Here is a 22,879-nt window from a genome sequence, read left to right as displayed (position 1 = left end):
TAGCACCTCAGAGCTTCTCCTCAAACTACAGTGTCTCTCTCTCTCTCACTTTCCCACTCTGCCCTTCTCTGTCCCTTCTCTCCTTTGTCTTCTGTAGGCAACTTACTCTTTTGACCATGACTAGCCTAGAAGTCAGTCCCATATGTTCCTTATGTTATTCTTGCTGGTTTTTTCTTTAGTTTCTAACACCTTAATGGTATTTCTATGGTTCTAGAATTTCTATGGTCTTTCCGTGGTTCTAGAATTAAAAATCTCAAGTGAATAATAAAAAAATCCCTTAAAGATGTTTTGTCTTTCTGCCTATGCTAGTGAATGGTGCTTCTTCTAAAGAAAGATTTGTAGCTATGACTCTCCCATCTTATTGGCACAGACCATGAAAATCACTTGTACAGCTGTCTTCTAACCATAAGCATTGCTTTCTGCAGTACCAAGATTTACTGTCTTCACAGAACTATTCCTGTGACCTTTGTTTTATCTCTAGTGTGATAGAGTGCATCAAAAAAAGAGTTTATGAAGAAGCTAATAACTGATGATCAGATACATGAAATCAAATTGTGATCTTAAAAAGTGGTGAAATTATTTTGGCTGACCTGTAGAGAGTGGAAGGGGGAAAAAGAGGCAGATTTTATCTATGATAGATTAATACATCTGTGGACACCAGCAAAGTAATTTTCAACATCTGTCAGTAAATACTGCTTTTCTGTTTATTGTGTCTTTAAGGAGAATGTCATCTGAAGATAAAACATGAGGCAGCTTTACTTATCTGAGATGAAACCTTTCATTTTCTGTTAAGACTGCAGAATTTGTAATAAATAAAATGGCAGGCTACATTTTTTGCTGAGTAGTGGCACATTTGGGATCAAAAGTGTATGAGGGATGTGGTTCAGAATTCAGTTACTGAACTGGGCAATTGTGATAACATCTTGAGGGTCTTCCTACATCTTGTGGAATTATCTATACAGCCAGGGAATAAATGCTCTTCATTTCTTAAATCTGCTGCTGTGAAACAGACCTGACTCCCTGGGAGCTTCCACATTTAGGTGACATAAGGTTATATCTCCAAGTGTTGACCAGATAGTAACAACTACTGAAAGTATTTTAGAGGATCCAGACCATTTTAAGTTGGTTGGTTTTAGTTAGCATAAGTCTCTTACAAAAATCACTTACAAAAGAACTACAAAATATTACAAAACTCAACTGTGCTATCAACTGCGTAGCAAACTGGAAAACAGTTGATAGCATACATAATAAATCCTGTGATGTTTCCATCACTGTGCAAGTTTATTTGAAGAATTACTCCTCTCATCCCTTGAAGTGGTTTGCGGTGTATACTTCTGTGATGTAGGAAGTTGTTTAACCAATGAGCTGGTTATATCCTCAGGCAGTTGAGTCTGAATGAACAGAGGGCAAAATCCTCTTTGTTGGGTGCAGATAATCCACCCAAGTAAAGGGCCTCAGCTATGGAGCTTGACAGATTCTGATCATGAGGACTCTGACATGGCAAAGTCAAGACTGGATATGTTTGGTTCAGTGTAGAATCATTCAGCGCAAAGTGAGAAAGTGAAATATCACACATAAGGTACCAAGAAAGGATTGTGCATAATGCAACTTGGACAATTAGGCACAAGGCAAAAGAGGAAGATACCATTAAGAATAAGCCAGTCAGCATGGAAAAAAAAAAGGTCAGTAAAGCCTGAGGCATTGGGGAGACATAATATAGAAGACAATACTGGTGCTCAGAGCAGTTAGCATAGATGAAGTTAGCAAGTCACTATCTGTGAAGAAAGCCCTAATTGTCTTAATTTACAACAGCAACAAGAACAAAATTATTTTAATCAAAGAACTACTTGAGGCAGTATTAGCATTGATCAATAGCCATGTAACTACTATATGAAATGCATGGTATTAGCAGTTTCTGCATAGCCTTACTCATGGCAGCCCATGCAAATGTTCTCCAATTTGCTTTTAATGGAGGATGTCCTACTGTTCAATGCAACATTTCACAGTTTAATACAGATAAATCTCCCCCCTTTCTATCTTAGAGGTAAGCTGACCTATTGATTTGAAATGCAGCCACTGAAGACTGAAATTTGTTTTCACTGCAGAGTTTGCAAGATACGTGGATCATGCTGGCAATCAGGAGTTGTCATTTTTTGTCCCCTAAGTATGAATCCTTTTCCAAAATTGCCTGTCACTGATGATTCAGGACGCAGAGAAATGAGCTATTAATGCTTTTCTAGCAAAAGCCTAAGTAGTTGCAATGTAACTACAGTCACCTGGATGTCAAAAGTGACCCTTCATGACAGTGGTTTGCTCTGCAAATAAATATCCAGTATGCTGGCATTTTTATAATGTAGCAAGTAGTCATCCAGAAATACTGACTGCTCACTACATAGCCAAAGGCTCTGTAACTGCTTCTGCTGGGGATTATCATTGTTTTAGTGCAAGAACTCTCAAGGTTAGTTTTGGCATAGCCATAATAACAACTGTGTGTTTTAAACCCAGTCTCTGAGTTGTTTATTGCCTTCTTTTTCGTAAAAAAACCAAAGTTCCATAGCCAAGAAACCAGCATGTCTTGGAATTTAGGCAGCTTTCTGTAGTCACCAGCCCTGCTCTTTCCTATGACAATTGGGCTCCTGTGGTTGAAGGTAAAGCTCAGTGTCTGTGCCTTCAGCTCAGCTGTGAACAGCAGTTAACTATCATTGCATTTCCCCTTTGCTTTGCCCTCAGATTGCTCCTCACATTGACACAGATCATAGAGTCTCTGTCAGAACTGATAAACTCAGCATCCAAACCCCTTCTGAGCCATAAAGAGTGACATACAAGCCTGTTGGTCCTGTTGGCTGATCTCTAAGAATAGCTGCACCAGTGCCCCTCTTCTGCAGCCAGACTCTTATTAAAGACATGCTCAATCACAGGAAAGATGAATCTTCCTGAAGGGTGCATGATAGCATTTCCCCTGACAGGTCTTATTCTCTAAGCATATTTCTGATTTAATGGCTGTTCTCTATCAAACTCTGAAACATGGTATTCCAAGTTTCTCTGGTATTCTGAACTTCAGAGAGGGATGAGTAGAAATGTGACAGTGTTCTGCTTTCGCTGGGGGAAAAAAGGAGGAAAAGAGTGTGTAGGCTACTAGGTCCTCCTTGCAGCTTTTCTTCATTTAGTTATAACTCTTCGGATAAGTCTTAATTTGCCACTTTATGAACTGGACTTATATTTGAGGAAGTACTTAAGAAATTAGTACTTCAGCTTGAGCCTCTGTACCCATCCCACCCAAGCAAAAAAACCCCTGAGAAAATGAAAGTGACCCATCTGTGGTTCAGGGTGCTATTTTTCCCTTGATGTGCATGATTTACTCAATAACAAACACCAGTTGATGAAAGAATAAAGGAAACAATCAGGAAGGCAAATTGTCAGAGTAACATGCATTGTCAAATGAAGCTTTTCTTCAAGTCTAGCTGTTCACACTGTTCCTCTGCCTTTTTGCTTGGACTGCTGACAACTCACCTCATGGCTTCCCACTCCCACTGCTAGCAAGTCTCAGCATTATAACACCAGATAGAGGAGGATGGCAGAGAGGGAGAATTGAGAACAAGGTGATGTGTTGACTTCTCTCCGTGTCCTGTTTTGTGTGTGGATAATAAATGGAAAAATACTGGACACGTAAAAATTATGAAGACCCTGGATCAAATCCAATTCTTGTTACACAAAAGACTGTGTATTACGAAGCCCAAAAATGGAGACCAGTTAAATCCTTCTTCTGAAAGTTCTCAGAAGACCAGGGAATTAAGAGCCACCACCAGAACAGAGCACCTATGCGTTTGTCCCTCTTTCTCTCTGTACACACACTATGTGTGGGTGGATCTATCACATCCCTGCACATTAACAGGATATCAGAATTCTTTCTGTGTTCAAACTGATGAAACTTCCTATGATAAAACTCCCTATGAAGCAGTTTGTAAACTGGTATCTTCCAAAAAATTAGTCCAAAAATATCTTCAAAATCTTTCCTTTAGGATGGTGCAGCCTTATGTCATCAGGAGTACAAGAACACCCACACAAGCTAGCTTTGTAAAATAATTCTTACAAATTCCTGAAAGGCTTCCAAAAACTGAAGAAATTTGTTTAGATCTGTTCTAGGAGAGGTAAACTAGTACAGCTCCTCAAAAAGCCCACCTTAATGCTGTTTATGCTTCAGTCCTTTCTAAAGACTTAAAAATATTATTCACACTTCTTTACTGACCGTTAGAGAATTCCTAGGTAGTCAGCAGAGCTCACTGCTTTTCAGGAGCTGGAATTAATTGCGGTTTATTAACACTGCAACATTGTCTCCTGCTGGCCACTGGCAGAAAGAGAGTCAATTCTTTGGCATGCCAAATGCCACCCGATCCCAGCCCATTTCCCTGCATTTCCAAAACATGCTAGGAGTGGATTCCCTTGAACTCACAAAGAAAATTAAATATTCACCAAGGAACACCCTCTCTTCCTTCATATCTACATGATGCTTTAATGAGGCAGCAGTGAAAAGGAGGTAAGTGGTTTTTGTGGTTTTGGGGGTTTTTGGCCATGCATATACACCATTTTACTTTCATGTTCGAACAGAGGACAGGAAAGAAATAAGATTTATTTTTAGCCAGCTTCTTCAAATGTAATAATTGGTGGCTGTGACAAACTCCCTGGGGAGCCTTGAGTTTGAGCATCTGCTCCCCACAATCTTTTCAGAGACAGGCAGAGAACCTCCTTGGTTACTGCTGTCCGCCAGAAGACACTTATGCATCTCCAGACTCGTGTGGTCGGAACTAAGATTTTTGCTTGTTTCCTTCAAAAGAAAGCCAGGAATGTCAAAACAGCCCAAAGTGCTTTAATTACTTGAGTAGAACTGTTGTTCAATTGGGTTGCCTGTGTATGACAATTTAACTGATATTCTATATAGTTGATAATAAATGTGTTGTCAGTACTTACCTAGCTTGGAATTACTCTTAACTCATTATTTTAGGTAAACGCAAATAAAAATTTTCAGAGAAGATGATGTAATTACAAACATTAGTGACTCTTGCTTGAGACCTCTGAGATCATAAAATAACAATAAAAGGCATGAAAACAGAGTGACTAATCCTTATTGCTTTTTTTTTCTAGACATATTTGAACAGTGAGTAAAAAAAATCTACAACACTTCCATGCTTTTCTTCATATCTTAGGCAAAATTGAAAAATCAGAATAAAAGAAGATGGCTTTCTCGAGTGCTATTTTGACATTGCATTTATTCTCTGTTTCTTTCATTTATCATATGACTAACATTGTTCAGAGCTGGGAGATCCATGCCTTGGTCTCAGAGTGACAGGTTGTATTTTATCTTTGAGTGCATGATGAAATTACACAATTGTTTTAGAGAGAACATAAATGTAGAGGTAGAATAAAAGGGCCCAGAGGGCCAAATTGTGCACAGACTAACACCTGTTTGCCTTAGAGATTTAAATTAAGAGAGAATTTCTTTCTTGTGCTAAATTCATCTCTCTTATGTGCAAGAAACTTTCACTTAAGCAATTTTGAGTTATGCAGATCTAGCAAAACAAAATATGGCTTTTTGAGAAGAAGTGCCAAGTTTTATTTAATTTGAAACCCCACTGACTTCATTTGTGCTACACAAGTAAAGGAAAGCATTTTTAAACCCAGAAACTTATTGGTGACTTCATTATGATTTGGAATACTTACACACTGTCACTTGTTCTTCCAAAGGAAGACTTTTCCAACCACTTTACCAGAAAGTAATTCAATGGGTTAAGGCTATAAACAGCTCAGTTTTAAAATCCTTCCTGCTGCTGTGAAGAATAAAATCAGAAAAGGAAGGTCTAAACCAGAAGTGATGGTGGACTGAGTTTTACTTGAAATAAAGTGCAAAGGATGAATTTACATCCCTAGTTCAGAGAGTTCTCTGAACTAAAATATTTGAATGGGGCCTAGTGGGGTCTTCTTAGACATCCTTTCAAATGGAACTAAGTTGAGTAATTGCAAACAAAGGCTGCAACAAAATGTGAAATTACTGATATTTTAAAAAATCTGATTAGTGTTCAGTATTCATGAAATCTAGCTTCTAATCTTTTAACATTGGTTCTATGTACTCTGGGCTTTTGCAGGAAAACCAGATTCCCACATTTAACCATTAAAGTTTCTGTCATCTTAAAAGCTATCAAAAAAGTTGTAGTGAGGTGCTGAAAACAATGAATGCTCTCCTCTTTCTAAGGGCTGGTTGAACTGCCAGGTGCTTGAGTAACACAGGCAAAGTGCTTGTAACATGTGCTGATAACATGCACCTCAGCTGCTGGATATACTCTTATGGAAATTATTTGGCTTGATAAAAGAGTTTTCAACCCTATTTCAACAGCTACTGAGAGTCTGTAACGGGAAGACTTTCTAAGTAGTTTAAATCAAGGGACTAGGCTGTGAAGATTTCCCCATCTCCTGAAGACAGACAATAAGGTAAAATGGGTGTGAGGGAAAATTATATTGCATTATTATATTTATTTATTAACTGTATTAAATCTTATTCCCCAACCTGTGTGTGTTATAGGAGCTATGAACAGGTGTTGAGTTCAGTACATACATTTGCAGTCAGTGATTGGTATCCTGTTGCTATTTGGGATAAATACATTAGCTCCAGTAAGCTTTGCCTAATTGCATGTGCCTGGGACTTCTTCTGAAGCAGACAAACAGTGAAATAACATTCTATAGGAGAAATATGGTCAATTTAATAGGCAATGTTTTTTGTTCTGGACTCTGAACTGCAGCTTGTATGACATCAGACTGTAATTTGCTTTCATAAACACTTCTTGTCCAAATCAGCACTAGCAAGAAGGGAAGGAATGGATGTGATTTTTACAGCCTTTATTGCAACATGCCTTCTGAAAAGGAAAGGTATACACACAGTTAAACTATGCTTTCACTTCTCCAAATTCTAAACTTCGCCAAAAGGCTTAGTCATTGCTTGAGAGGCCACCCAGGCCTGGGAATGGCAGGTAAATTGGCAAGCTTTCCAACCAAAAAAGCAACATTCACAATGATTGTGATAACGTGACTGTTTCAAATCATCCAGCCCATTGTTTGAGATTCTTAAATTAGTTTGTAAAACTTGTACTGAAAAAGAATTTAGCCCTGAGAGCTCAGTGGAAGAGAAGTTGCTTTGCTGTAGCTTTTCATTTGCTGATCAGTTCTGAGGGAAAAAAAAAAAAAAGCCTCCTAGTTGAACAACATTGCTAAAATTATTTTCTATTTTGAGCATGTGTTTAAGCAAATCCTTTTGTTCCATTCAGAGCTCATCCGGTGATGCAGTGTTCCCTTTTTTAGTTCTCAGAATTGTTGTCCATGGCTAATCTATGCTCATATCTAAGCCTTCAGTGTTTATACCCTCTTTACATGGACACCTCTGATTTCAGACAACTGGACTGGACTTTGTGAAACTCTAAATGAAAGGAATGAACAAGGCTCTGATGACAAGACGTCTTGTAGGACATGCAGCTAGTAGGAAGCATGAGTAGGGAAGGAAAGAGTATAAACCTCATCTCTGGTCTAATTTATGCTATAGCCCTACAGTGGTTTGGACCTTTGCATAAGGATAGACAAACCCTCAGATCCTTCTAAATTTTCCTTATATTCCTTAAAAGAACATTCTGCTCCTTTCATAGTAAGCAAATAAGCATCATCGTCAAATTGCTCTCGTCTGGATAGATTTCTATGCCTAAAACATAAAAAGATATTTAAGAAAAAAAAGTACTTATTTTTTGTTTAGGGCTAGATTCTTTTAGATGGCTTCAGCGCCTACTCACATTCTATGTATTATGTAAGGTCAGTGCTCAAAATTACCTTTCCAAGAAATACTTTCATTTCTCAACTGCTTTATACCACCTCACTGCTCCACTGTGTGGCCTTAGCTCCCAGCTACATCCTACACCATTTCACCATTTCTCCCACTTACTACACTGTCATCTAAAAATAAGAGAAGGAAAAAACCTCTGGATTGTGACTACTTTACTGTTATCTCCAGGCATTGACTTGCTTCCTATCCTGCTCTATGTGGCAGCATGCAGCAACAAAATCTCAGCTTTTAGGAACAAGTAAAATAACTCTATGCTTCCGGGAAGAAAAAGGTCTGTGTTTTGGAATCACTGAAAAGGTTTGATGAAGGTGAAAGGGTCCTTCTAGTTTTCTAGTCCTTATGAATTTGCTGTCTGACCATAATATTACAGGAATCTGTGAAAGTGCAAATAATATTATACCAGCCATCCATTATCTCACATATTACAAAATCTCCACATCTCTTGGAATTTCTCAATAAAACTTTAAGTCATCTGGAGCTATTTCCAAAATACGGCAGCCTGTCCGTTAATCAGTCCCTGTAAGTCTTGAATACTTTTATATTTCTCCAATTTCTAAATGATTTAAATAGATCATGGCAGTGCCTTTGTAGCACCACAAAATATCCAACCTCTGCTGAGAGTGACATGGAGTATCCAAGGATCCACCACAGGTAGGAAGATACACTTTGTTTTAGCAGTGCTGACAGCCTCAAACCTTTGTCTCAGAGGCTAGGTGCAACTCAGATAACTGGATGCACAATCCTAGTCCATGTACAATCTGTTTTGAGCTGGGAGAGGTGATGGGAGCAGTGTCAGCTATTCCCATGGGTGCTCTTCTGTTAGCGAGGGGCATGCTGGCATTCCTCTTATTCTGTGGTGTCTTGTAATACCCCAAAATGCTCTAAAGCAGTGCTCCCTGGATGGGCTTCCAAATATCTGGCTGTGGTCTTCTTGTTACATCTCTTGCCAGTTGAGACCTACATCAGTAATTTCTCTTACTAGTCCTTTCAATTGTTACATATTTATAACAATATCTTAGAAAAATGTAAAACTCCTCAGTGGTTAAGGTAAATGGATCAGGTTCTTATGGTAAGGATAAGAGTGAAAAGAAGGAATCAATCCAGCCTTCCCATCTAAAGGTTTTGTTTTTAATACTAATGCCATTTACCAAGTGATGCCTTAGGGAACATTGTACTCACATTGTGAAAAGCAATGGCTTTGGCTAGACACAGCACTTCACATGCTCATTATGACACAGCCTTTTCTGTTACTGAATGTTGTTAAAAATGAGCAAACAAATTGAGACTACACATCTATAACATCATGAAAGATACAGAGGAAATGCTGTGCACACGATTCAGATGAATTTTTATAATAGATATGTATGCAAAAAGATATTTTTTCTTTTTGCACACATAATGACGAAACATATATACAATAAATACAGGACAAAAAGGCACAAAAGTGCATATATTCTAAAGCCAGTGCTTCAAAGATAGAACTCAGAAATTTTTAAAAACTCCCTGAAAAGTTTCAACATTACTGACACTCAGTAGGAGCACTTGGAGAAGCAGAAACGATAGTCAAGTGCCTGAAAAGGATCTCTGCATGATATCCTGAAATAAGCACAGTATCTTAATACTGCCATCTATTTGTATGCACATAATTAGATATCTATACATGGAACTAAGAAAATAGGCCCCTATATGATTGAGAAGTGACCTTTTTCTTTCTTTCTTATAGGTTTTAGACTGCAGTTGCATTGAATTTTCTGTAAATGACTGTGAACTATTACTTAACTTTCACAGAGTCTACCCATTCATCTCCTCAATCTGCTTGGACTGATGCTGTCAGCTGCCTTTGCTTTTATGCCCACTGTAGATACTGCAAAGATCTTTCACTCTCCAAAAAACAGTTCTGTTTTGGATTTCTAAGAGGTAGAAAAAAGCTTTCACAACAGTTATTCACATCTGTTTCAGCATGTCCATAATATCTAGCCTCATGGAATTTCCTCTTTCACCAGTGAAGATACTGTTTTAGAATTTCCTCCTTTACTAGTAAGGACACTGTTTAAAAATATAGATAAATTTGAGAACACAGCAACTTACATTTTCCTACCATAGAGAAAATGTTCTGCATGTTTTCATCTTTTTGTAAGGCTCAATAAATTGAAGATGAATATAAATCCTAGGTTTTACCCCAGGAAAGATTCTTCCATCTTCAAAAAAGCCAAATCAGAGTATTTTAAAAATAATAATAGTCAGGGCACATATTGATACCATCAGAAATTTGTATCATGTAAAAGCAGTTTTTTGGTTTATTTTGCTTGTTTGCTTTTATTGTTGATTTTTCTTTTTGTTTTCTTCTTTTTTCTTTCAGATAAAGGAGACACCTCCACATGGCTTGTCTTTTGTTTCTATTTTTTAAATTATTCCTGGTAGAATCTGCAGACAGAAAAAATATATTTTGCATCAGAATGTTTATTTGCATGTCTTGTTCCCTCCTTCTTCCTCAATTCAATGCGCATATTTTTGATGATTTTCTGCTGTACTGCTCATCACTGGCAATTTTGTGAGCAAGTGAAATGTGCTCTTCTCAGGTGCGCCTGTTTCAGTCACCTGCCCCTTAGAATACTCTTTTACAAACCATTTATTTTAATAATAAAGGATAAATAAGGGATAAATTGATAACAAAGGCCAGTCCTGGGATGCCATCAATGGGAAGACTCCCACTGACCAGAAGGGAATGAAATATCACTTCAATGAACCTCTAAGATTTAAGTAGTTTAAGCTCCCTTCCCACAGCTGCATCACTGCTGAGCCCACCTCTGGATACACCAGCAGTGGCTGCTCTCTGGCCATACTCAGGCTTTGCATGAAGCACTTTAGCAATAATCTCCCAACAGCTGAACACTAAGGGCAAAAGAAAATTGTGGTTTTGAGTAAACTTAGTGTCTGAGGAATCAGCTGATGGGATGGCAGGGTGTGATCCTTTTTCCCTGAAGCCAATGGATCTTATGTCATTTACTTCAAGGGATGCAGGACCAAACAGGCAGGCCATGAGCTGGAGTTTGTTCCTTGTGCTAATCCATTGGTTTCTAAAACCTACATGATGACTGATGGGGAATATCTCTCATGAAGGGACAGCACAGAATTGTTCTTTTTGCTCTCACAGCATCCCTTTGTCTGTCTGTCCCTCTTTGCTCTGTTGCTTTCTAGCTGCCATAGTCTCCTTGTGGCAGGTGTTTCACACTTTTCTTCCAAGAGTGGTTTTAACCCCTGCCTATCCACAAGTCCAGGGGTGCAGAGAGAGCATGCAGAGCTCAGTGGGATGGGTGATGCAGAGCAGGCAAAGCTGTGCTGACAGCCTTCCCAGGGCCTGCTCCTTCAGTTGTGTGCCACAGCCCTCTTGCACAAGGACTTCCTCCTCTTTTTCATTTGGGCCTGTTCTCAGCAATAGAGCTATGAAAATGCCTGCTGAGGGTACCTTGTAACCGAGTAGATTAGCATATCTTCCATACATAAAAGTGGTCATGTTTAATAAATACATTTTAATTTCAGAATTATCCTCTAGATCAGAAAAATATTACCGGGGTTTTTTGACAACATCCAGTACAACTTGAACTCTTATTTAAAAGAATAAAGCAATATAAACATGCAAACATGAAGAGGCAGATAGTGGTCATTTGCCCTGACCTGCAGAAAACGCTGCAGGTAAGTGATCACAGTGGCAAAATGTGAGTGGCTGAGTCTAGCAACCCCTCTTTGTATTCAGAGTGATCTGTTTAGGAAGAGGTTTCAAATACTTAAAATACATCCTTTTAGCTTCTTTAGGGTTTGGTTTTTGTTTTAGTTTTTATTTTTTTGTCAGATGACGAAGATCTCAGCCACACACTCGGCTTTCTCTTGCTACCCGTGGTATCACTGCTAATTTCAGGCTCTAGCATAGTAACGTCACTTCTGCATGGTTCCAGGAGAGCTGAAGTAAACACTCCCATGCAGTGCTCTGAGAGCCCACATACAGTGGCTCATGCTTGTTCTGCCAACAGAGCTGTTTCATCCCAGACACTATATTGTCTGCATAAATAAACTGTAACAGGAATTCATACACCAGCAATTCGTCAGAGATTTATTTCTATTTTTGCAGCTTGCTGTAATTATTTCCTCATAGGGAAGCTGATTCCGCTTATATGGACTTTTCTTGAGATGGAGCATCTTTTCTGTACTTTTTCTTACACTTGTTATAAAGAAAGATTATTCATCTCTAAATTTATAGCATCTAGACATGTTCCCACTTGCAGCACCCAGACAGACAGTTATTCACTTAGCTCTTCTCAACACCCATTTTGAAAAAAATAAGAACTAATATTTTCTTTTTGACCAAAATCTTTCTTTTTCATCAACAGCTTTTTGATCTTATGACATTACAAATCCATGTTTTTCTTGCCAGATTCCAAGAGCTTTCTGAACTTTTTCATTCTCCTGTGCAAATGCTGCTATCAACCTGTTTGTGCCCAAAGTGTAATAAACTCCTAGAAAATAAAATATGCATTTAATTAGTCAAATTAATAAGTAGCTTTTAACATGACCATACATAGATGCATGTATTTTCAATTAATAGAACATGTGATCGAGCTTGTCTCTGGGCTTTGCTTTCAGACTTCATAAAATTAATCCATGGTGATAATTTCTGGAAGCTAAATTGTTCCTCGTTGACAAGCTGATGCTGCAGATCTTTGAGGCGTTTTCTGTGTGGGGAAGATGAAAGTTCTGAGTTGAAAAGGGAATGTGCCAAGGTCTCATCTTATTGTGCACTATGATTTTCCAGCCCACTATTCTGGTGGAAGGTGTAAGAGATTGCTGGTAATACGTAGGGGTGTGAAAAGGCTCACGACAGTGGGAGGAACAGTAAATGAAGTAGGAAGTTCTCATTGCATCAGGTCTGACCAGGTCTAAATCTGTCCTCTGACTTGTCTGCATGTTCAGCATGTAGTACTTGCACTCACTTTTGTTCCTGTCATCAGAGAAAGAGTGATGGCCCTCAGCTCTGCAGTCCATGTTTGCCACAGAGCATCCTTTTGCACTCCTGACATGAGGCCAGCCCAGGGTTAAATTCAGGTGGCTCCATGGTATGACATGAGCCTTTCTGTCACACAACTGACCTGGAGGTGGGCAGCATAATGGCACTGAGGATGAACACTGAGCTCCTCCCTGAGGAGGACCAGTCAGCAGGTCAGAAGGGCAGCTAAGGACAAGCCTTCCAAGTGACACAGCGAAGGGTACATGGAGCCCCCAGCCAAGAGGGAAGGGCAGAGGAGGCCAGTCAGAGTCAGTGTGGCATGTTGGTGTGCCCAGGGCCCCAGCACCTGTGTGTGGTGCTCAGCTGGGGGCATGAGCTTGAGCTCTTGACCATAAAGGAGTAAATACAGGTCTTGAGTTCATGGCTTCACATACTACTGACTGAAGTTTAGTTTTTGAGTCTTTTGATCTCAAGTCTTTGCTATTAAGCCTGTGGATGACTGTAGGGAAACCAAAGTTTTGTGAAACCAGGCACTCTGCTCTTGCTCAGGTCTACCAGGTCACAGGGTGCTACTACCTTTTGTCAGTAAATCCATCTCTTCCAGGGAGCTTGGTTCTGTCTTTACAGGCCAGCTCTGTCATCCATGACTGTCATGACTCTGGCTACCAAAATTGTCTTCCTACCTGAGTCTTAACTGTCACCTTCTTCCTGCAATGACCAATCTACTGAAATGCATTTGGAAATAAGGTGAAGGGACAGAAAAAAAGGGGAAAAAAATAAATTAAAAAGATGAAAACGGAGAGGGAAGAAGATTATAGTGGAAATTATGATCTCTGTTTCCTCCTGCTAGACACTAACAAAAAGCTTTTGGAGTGTTAGACCACATATTTTCAGATGGGATCACTCTGCTAAAGCTGCTGATCACCTGCTTTTAGCTGTGAGGTTGACTCTTATGCTAAATGCCCACTCTGCCAAATCCTTCGTCAAGGCAAAATACTTCACCTGCTGTAATTAAATCTCATGATTTTTTAAGCTTGTCTCCTGATTTTTGGAGCCTGACTCATGGTTTCTGTGGAAAACTTAGGCTTGGCAAATGCTGAAAGCAGTGGGAGTATTTGCAGCTTGAAGGCACTGTTCAGCGAGAGGAAGGGTGGAGGAATCTGCCCCTCAGCAATTAGTAGACTCGCTTTCTACGAAAGGACGTGTCATTTGGTAGGTTATTTTAGCATGCTGTACAGATGCAGATTATTTTTTAGAATTTTTAATTGGTGATACCATAGCAACTTTATACAATGAAAAACAGTCCAGGCCAGATTGTGCCTGACAACCACCCGCCTGTTTGGGGGTGGCAGAAAGCTGTACCGACCCAGGAGGACTTTGAGAAGCTCTTGACGCTCTGAGTCCTGGTGAGGAAGGCTGTCAGATAGGTGGAATGGGCTCCCAGCCCCACAGCTAGAGGGGACTGGTCCATTGCCTTGTCACCTTACAGTCTTTTCCTCAACATTTTGGATTGAACAAGATGTTTTAGCTAAATCCTCGAGATGTCAGAAAATGATTTAAAATTCAGGGCTCTGATGGATTTTTGCCCTTTGTGAATCAGAGCTGGGAGAGAGCCTGAAGAAGTAGTGCAGGGCAGAAATACATATAACAGATAGTGTCTAGACCTACTGATGCTGCAGCACTCAGTAGCTTCTTTCAGTGATCAATGGGAACTAGGCTTTTCCTTTGTTCATTCGTCTTAAGCATTTCCTACCTTCTGGAGAGAAAAATCTGGATGGGGTCTGTTCAGTGCTGGCCCCTCTTCCCTTGGTATCAGTTTAACAGTAACGGGCAGGGAAGAATGTCACATCGCTGCTTTGATGTAGGTGTTCTCTCCTTAGCCCTTTGGTGTTCTCTTCTTAGCTAAAGGACTGAATCTCACACCTCAGGTACATGTATATCTCAATAAAGAGATAAAGGGGCCATACTCTGTGCAGCATTGTGCTCTCATGCAAAGTCTTTGCCTTTCTGCCATGTCTGAGACATGCATATGTGGGTGTAGGTATGTATATGACTCTGAGACAAAGTCACTGAAAAGAATGGAAACGGACAGTGCTGGACTGGTGCTGGCTAGGGATCACCACGAAGAGGTTGAAAGAGTGAGGTGGACAGTATTGATGTGTGAGTGTGTCTTGACTAAAAGATGGAGAATACATAGGATCGTATGACCACTGTGGTTCCCAATCCACCTAGGGAAGCTGGAGAGCAGACAATGACTTTAACTGGGAAACCCACTACACAGTAATGAGATAAAAGAGACTAGGGGAAGCAAAGGGTCTTTCAGAGGAAAGTAAGATGTGATGCTCAAGGCCAGGTTGGATGGGACTCTGAGAAACCTGGTCTAGTGGAAGGTGCCCATGCCCATGTTGAGGCAGTTGAACTAGAAAGCCTTTAAAGGTCCCTTTCAACTCAATATATTCTATGATCCTTACACTGTTATATGTAATTAGGATAAAAGATCAAAGCAGTGCTGTGTATATACTGTTTTTTGTGGACACATATTGCAGTCAAAAACAGTCTCTTAGTGAATATTGCAGTCTTTACCTGGAAATGAAATTCAACACATGATTAGATTGCACCAAATATGTGGAGAATGGTGACTACTGGAAAGGAATATAGTAACAAGAGAGACAGATATTTTACAAATTGTGCAGAAGCTTGAATGCAAAGAACTGAGACTGATCCAGGTAATAAAGACATGAGGGAAGTCTCCCGAATGAGGCTTTTAAAAACCTGACGCCACAGATTTCCCCCTTTCTGTATGGAAGGAAAATGAGAGACATGGAAAGAAAATAATTTACCTTGATAACATCAGGCTTCCTTTCACAAGGCCTCCATCAGCCCTCAATTGAACATAAATATGTGTGTGGGAAGGGGGTTTGAAGGAAGAGCAAGTCCAACACTTGGGAGCTGTCTGCTTCATTCCCAATGTAAATTCATAGAAATGCTAACATGCAATATCACTGTGCTAAATACTCATGCTCAAATGTTTCCCACCCTTGTGGATAGCTCTATGTCCTTGGTCATTCCCTAGAGATAGGCACAAATTGGCTTAAAAAATACAGAGGAATGCTGCTGAGTATCCTTTTATTCAAACCACTTCCCATCAGATTTTCAATGGGAGAAAGAAATCTGACTGTGGGAAATGAAACACTTTTGAAGCTACAGGCAGAATTTATCATGAGCTAATGCTATCACAGTAGAAAAACACCTGAAAATATCCACAGGAATTTTTAAGTAAGAATTTCTTAATCGATTTCTTCTTTGAAGATGGAAGAACATGCTGTCTCTGTGTATATGCATGGTGTTATTCATCTATAGGAATTTAGCATTAATTAACAATTTAAAGAAATCTACCAAACACTAATTGGATGTATTTTTATAAGTTTTCCTGCATATGAAAATGAAGTTCTGCATTTTGAATATAGTGATCCATGAATCATGGAAGTGTTTCTCTTTTAATTAGGGAGACATTAAATACTGATCCTGATTTTGCCGATGTGGTCAATTAATATATCCCTGCTAGAATATCACAATTTAAAACATTTATGGTGGTCACCTCTTTCTCAGAATGCATTTATGATAAGAAGCTGAGTTTTCACGCAAAATTAATTATTTTTTCTAATGCAAATGATACTAAATAGGAAATGCTAAATAGGAGATGCTGAATAGGAAATGAAGCCAAAGCTTATGTATTTACTTCTTCATAATGCTCTGCTCCCCAAATCCCTTCTTTGCTTTATTAAACCATAGAAAACTGTTCCCCTTCCCAAGTGACCTCAGCTGGGTTGAAATCTTTATATCAGTTTATCATAACAGATTATGGTAACAGAATGTTACCATTTTTTGAAGAACCGTATCACTTCATCTTTCATAAATACTAATTAAACAACTCAGGCTTACGTCAGTGCCAAGATTCATGTCAGCAGTTAGTGCAACTTGTTATTGTAAGATTAGTTCTGACACATTCCTTCCAGCACAGCAAGCAGTGGGATCCTGTGCAGCACTGGGAAGAAGTCATCTCTCTAGAGACTGCCGCTAGGTATCCAATAGGAAGGAAGGCTGCTTTCTTTAACAGGATTAAAAACTCTCTGCTGACATACTCCCTAACTGAATCATCCTGAACTGTAAGTCTCACCACGCAGAAGGAACGAGCTCACTCATCACCCAGGCTTTACAGCACTCAGGCCCTTTGTGTTATAATGTCTGTGCCCCATGGGACTGGCTTCAGGAGCCTTCTCTGCTCTGGTCAGGGATCATTCACAGCTGCAATAATTGGCAACGATTTCTTGACTACAAGAACATCGAGTGAGGCTTACTCCTCTGAGCAATTTCTTGCTGTGAAAGAGATGAAAGGGAGAGAAGTGACCTTATTCTGTCCAGCTGGCACGTACACTGCTGATTCAGGGGCATTCCCTGGGCTCTGCTTGAAGGGGTGCTGGTGGTATTGTCACTGTATAAATGTTACTGTTTGAGCTGAGCAACGTGCAAACACTGGAATCTTAAGAGCTGTGTAATTTTAAGGCATCTCCTTAGCAGAGGTCATCCTCAAGGGAATTGCTTTCACTGTTCAGATTCACAGGTGTTACAGTGCCTATTGAGTATAATTTCTTTTTGCTCTGAATGCTTGTAAAGACATAGAGAATGATGATAGGGGAGAGGGATAGACAGCCTGCTTGCTCAGCAATGCACTGTGGGTTCACAGAATACTGGTTAGTATTTGGTCTTGTTTCACAACAGGTTTGGACTCAGATTTTTCAGAATGGTGGAAGCATTTAGTGTTATGTCCAGCTGGCATATGCAGTAGCCATGAATATGTGGCAACTGCAGTAATAAGTTAACTTAGGGGATGGAGTATATATCTATTGGCCTGTGTGCCTAAAGTGATTCAGTAAGTAGGGCACTCACACGAAATTGGATTTTAATCCTGTTGCAATTCTGAAAGCTTGGATCCTCACATGGACTCAGGCATAAACTAGCATTACTGTGTATGCTTGATATATTCCCTCTTTTTCTCTTTTTAATTTAATTTTTCCTAATCAGATACCATTTGTTTTCAAAAAGGCACTGCATATCCTCAGTCAGAATTATTAAGTAGGTAAGCCTTCTTTATCCTCCTGTTGCTGCTCTGACTTAAAGTGAGTACATGAAGCTTTGCTCTCAGTTTGGGCAGTTAAGACATGTTCAGACCTCAGCATTAATGTGAAGAGGAAAATCATCATGACCCAAAGCGCTCTGACTGATCCAGGAACTGCATCAGATTATACCATGCCAGAAGGTGCATTTACACCCTGCAATCTGTAATCAAGTGATACTTGGAATCAAGTGTATAATTCAGAAACTGTCTTTGGCAATGTGTCTAAACACATATTGGAAAATAAGCAGTTATGATCAAATGACAAATATGTGTCTTTCAGGTGGAGTGTATGATGCTTTTCTGAGCATGCTAGTGCATGGAAAAGAATTATAAACATGAGAGATGGCAGAACAATTTACAGTATCTTTCTGTATCAGAACAATTTTCAGTTTCTGAACTTCAAGGGGGAAACCAAATCATCTTTATAGAAAGCAAAGCTGTAAAGTGTGATGGTACTTTTTGGCTTTGTCACATGTGCTGCATGAGTGACAGATTAATCTAAGCAGTGTCTTGTTTGAAGAACCTAAGCCTGCACAACTGCTGAGGCTGAGCAAGACTTGGCCTCAGAGATAGAAGCATGAAGGCTTTGAGTTCTCTGAACCTCCCAGACTTGGAGGGTGCTTCTTAGCAACAGTTTATGAAATGAGCAGAGAAACAGTGGTCCTGGCTGGGTACATCAATCACCATCTTTGTCATTATCCATCCAAAATTGAGGGGTGTTGTGAAAATCTTTGCTGGTTTTAAATCTGCAAGTGTAGAACGAAGTTATGCCTTTTGTTTTTGTTTTTGTTTGTTTTTGTTTTTGTTTTTGTTTTTGTTTTTGTTTTCTAAAAAATGCTGAATCCCTACTCTGAAGACAAACTTCCATTATGAAATATATTAAATAGAGAAAAAATATTTATTAAGGTTTTTATGAATTGCAAGGGACCACAGCTATTTAATATCAGTTTTTAGGAAAGGCCTCAAATATTTTTGTAAAGGGCACCTGGACATTTGTTCTTTTAAAGATAGATAGAAATAATTTTAGTCTATTTTAAGCTGATACTAAGACTCCAGTCAAGAACTCAAACTGCATTGGCACATGTGGGGCTGCTTCTGGAGACAAAGGCAATTTGTGGCATATTTTTAAACTCTTTTAAAATTATTCAGAGATTGTAATGTGTTAACTCTTTGATTTATTTACTTGAAGGTTTGCATATTATAGCTTAGACAGCATGTCTTTACATGCAGAATAATATCCCAGAGACATGGGAGGTAGGGAGAGTGCTAAGAAAGGCTCTTATACTAAAGGAAAAGGGAATGGAAAATAGAAATTAGACACATAAATGTATAGGAAAGAGGTGGCAAAATTAATGATGATGCAGGCATTGCTGAGATGAAATCTGAAGTTTGTTCCTTCAGGCATTTTTGAGTTCTGAATGTATAAATGTTTTGTGTGGAACATATGGAAGAAACAAAGCTTTATGTCTACTTGCATAAGTCAGAAATGGTTGGGTTTATAGAAAAGAAAAAAGAAGGATAGGAAAAAAATAAGGAGAAAAGCAAATTTGGCTGAGATCAAGAGTGAAAGATTTATATTCAAAAGAAATAATTTTTTTGTTTTGTTTTGGTAAAGCATATTAGAAGGAGATGTGAGCAACTGAGAAGGGGAATCTGAATAGGAACCAGAACACTACCTTGACAGATAATCAACTACACATACACCCAGATATATTTAATGCTTGTGAAATTTAAAGAGTATGTTTTATTCTATCCTTACACTTAAATTAACTGCATTTCTAAATGCATAATGTTCATATACTCTAATGCTGGGGATAGTAAATCAGAGTGCTTTTTAAAGTGCATACCACTGTTTGGTATGTTCCTTATATTGATACATGACAGGTATTCAGTTGAGTGTTACTGAAAGTTGACAAAATAACTGGACTTCCACCGGAAGGAAAGAATTTATTCTCTCCCTAGAGCAGAGATTGTTGTTAACTAATCCAGAACAGTAACTGTTAAAGCATTCAGTGTCAGAGATACTCTAATGAAGACAGAAGGTTTTTATAGGCTTGGCTAGTCCCCATGGAAACAGCCCTTCTACTGGGTTACCATAGGAATCATCAAAGCCTTTGTAAGCCTCCCTTAACAGTGCATATAGGCTTTCCAGGCAGACTGGAATATCTGCTAGAGGATACACCTCCTGTTTTTAAATATAAATACAAACAGATTTTGTTTCGGAGTGGTACTCATCTCTGTTTAACTAGCTGTGCTATTCTTTACGTTAGTTATATTAAACATTGGAGTCACCTGTGGTGCAGGGATGTGTGAGGGATGGAAGGGTTTATGAACAAAGCAAGCCATGTATGTTTGTGCCTAACCTGTGGGGAATCACCAGCATTCCATACAGCACTTCTGGGATAGCCCCAAACATGTACCCCTCCACCTTTCTGTGGACATTGCAGAGCTTTAGGCAGACTGAAGCTTTGCTGGACAAAAGTTATACCATAGGAGACAAACAAGCAAGGAATGGGGCCAAAGGAAACACTGCTGAATGAAACTAGCAGGAAGCCAGCCATGGAGTGACTTAGCTCTCTAAGGCTTTCAAGACAGTTGCTGTTTTGACTTCTAAATTATGTTCCTTGAAGCCATTACCTGGGGACAGGATGAGTAGTTTCTTAGATAACTAATGAGGAATTGCATTTTCATGTTCTTGATCCTGAGGCTTTGTAAGAACAGGGAAGTACAGTGGGGAGCTGCAAGTTGTGAGGGATCCATGCACCTACTTGCTGGTCTTATCATTGTCAGCTTAATTTTATTCAAAATATCTTTATAAATGAAATAAATAAATATAATTTTGATTATGTTTAAACTCCTAGTATTAATACAATGTTCTCCATACAGGGGATTGACGTTAATAAGACTGCTTGTAAAGGAAATCTAGCCAACAACTTCAGGGCTTGTTATTTTTCCAAACAAATGCTAGCTGCAAGGCTTTCTACTGTAGAGCCTGACAGCATCATAATGCTTTTATATTCCACTTTCCAGTTGGCTAAATTTCATTATGCAGTTTGGGCATATAAATCAGTGGAGCTGAATTGAAGGACATGGTCTTTACAGGATGACACTAGCAGAGAATTTGGCCCTTGAGTTCCAGTTACCAAGGTACCATATATGTAAAGATCCCCATGATAAAAGGGACTGCTTACATGTTTTGGTTAGGCATGTAGGCATTCCTTGCCTTACCAGAGAAAGAATTCTGATTGGGCAAAAAAAAAGTTTTGTATTTAACCAAAAATGTATTTGTTTTAAAATGGATAATTGGACCTACAGATGTGAAAACTGCTATATATTGTGGCAAGTTTGCACAGATGGTATGGCAAGGCATACATCATGTACTACTCTTTTCCAGAGCTGGTAGAAAGGCAGCATATTTCTTCCAGGAAAATATTTTAATGAAGCCAGAAATGTCTTTGATTTCCCAAGTAACTGAGGTGCCACTATTAAGGACATTTTTGGACACCGTAGGCCAAAGATGATCTCTCTAGTTACCCAGAAGCAGGCAGTGAAAATTTGAGGATTGCAGTCATCCAGAAGCAATCACTGAGACAAAGATCTATTTACAGGGAAAGGGGATAAGAAAAAAAACAGAGAGAAGATTCTTCTGTGCACTGATAATTGAAAGGCTGCTTTATGTCTCCTCTGCCAGTTATGAGTTACACTTACAGGGACTTTGGTCCCATAGTTTTAGTTCCATTTTAGGAGCTGACAGAGGTGTCAAAGATGGTATCTGGAGCAGCAAGAGGTGGGATTATACTGGGTATGACAGAGTGAGTGCTCTCCAATGTGTTCTCCCACCAAAAATATAGAATGCTTACTATTTTTGGAGGTCTGACTCCCCATGCCATGCACTGTATTGCCAGAGACAAGGATAGTTGCAGGAGTACCTGAAATGTAGGTCTAAAAATAAAGCCATGAGTAATTCATTGTATGGTTCAACTAGTCATATGTCCACCAAATGGAACAATGCAGCTGTGATCTCAAGCATTTGACTATGAAAAAAGAGGATGATGTGGCCCACATAACATACCTGAACTTACTATTGTAAGAATTACTCTACCAGTGGGCTTTCTCTAAGAAGTGCATTCAGTGTATAAACTGCCCTGTTTACCTTGCTTGTTGCCATTAAAACATCCTTAATGGTTCACCCAGAGAAACTGTGGATGCTCCGTCTCTGGAAATGTTTAAGGCCAGGTTGGATGGGGCCTAGATCAACATGGTTTAATGGAAGGTATCCCTGCCCATAGCAGGTGAGGTTGGACCAGATGGTCTTTGAAGTCTCTTCCAATCCAAACCATTCTATGGTTCTTGTTGCAGAAATCACCACTAAAGCTTTATGTAGGTGAGAAATCCACCTAGCTTGTGATTTGTGTTCTGAGGTTTTGTGGCTGCAATTTTTTTTTGTCAAGTATGTCAGGTTGTGAAGAAGCTGCTGCACCCACTGCAGTCTTCCAACAAAATAGCCATTATATTCTGTATATTTTTGTGTTTGCATGAGAAGTCACTGTCAATCAAATTGTATCCTTTAGGGGGGATTCCTGCAGAGGGGAAGCAGTAGAAAGACTCATTTAAGAGCAAAGGAGAAAAGGAAAAATTTAGATTGTATTGGATCCAGTGTAGCAGCAGAAGGAAGCATATATCAATTTCAAAGTAAAAACAGGACAGGAAAATAAGGCAAATCAAGAATGTTAGCCTACTGTCCATCCTTTCTAAGCAACAGCTAAGATAACTGCTCTTTTCCAAAGGGAAATGTGGCATACCTGGGTTGGAAGGAGGTAGTGAGGAGGGG

General features: G+C 39.3%; 1 long non-coding RNA gene across 1 annotated transcript in view; it reads left to right on the top strand.

The window, feature by feature from the left end:
* Positions 1-10,330, top strand: part of LOC130249751 (uncharacterized) — a 39,927-nt gene extending 29,597 nt beyond the window's left edge. The window contains exon 3 of the long non-coding RNA XR_008839851.1: positions 10,233-10,330. This is a non-coding gene — a long non-coding RNA (uncharacterized LOC130249751). The remainder of the gene's footprint in view (positions 1-10,232) is intronic.
* The last annotated feature ends 12,549 nt before the right edge of the window (positions 10,331-22,879 follow it).

The sequence above is a fragment of the Oenanthe melanoleuca genome, chromosome 2 (assembly GCF_029582105.1).
Source record: "Oenanthe melanoleuca isolate GR-GAL-2019-014 chromosome 2, OMel1.0, whole genome shotgun sequence".
Taxonomy (NCBI): Eukaryota; Metazoa; Chordata; class Aves; order Passeriformes; family Muscicapidae; genus Oenanthe; species Oenanthe melanoleuca.
The sequence above is the reverse complement of the archived record's forward strand: the minus strand, read 5'-3'. Positions and strand labels throughout refer to the sequence as shown.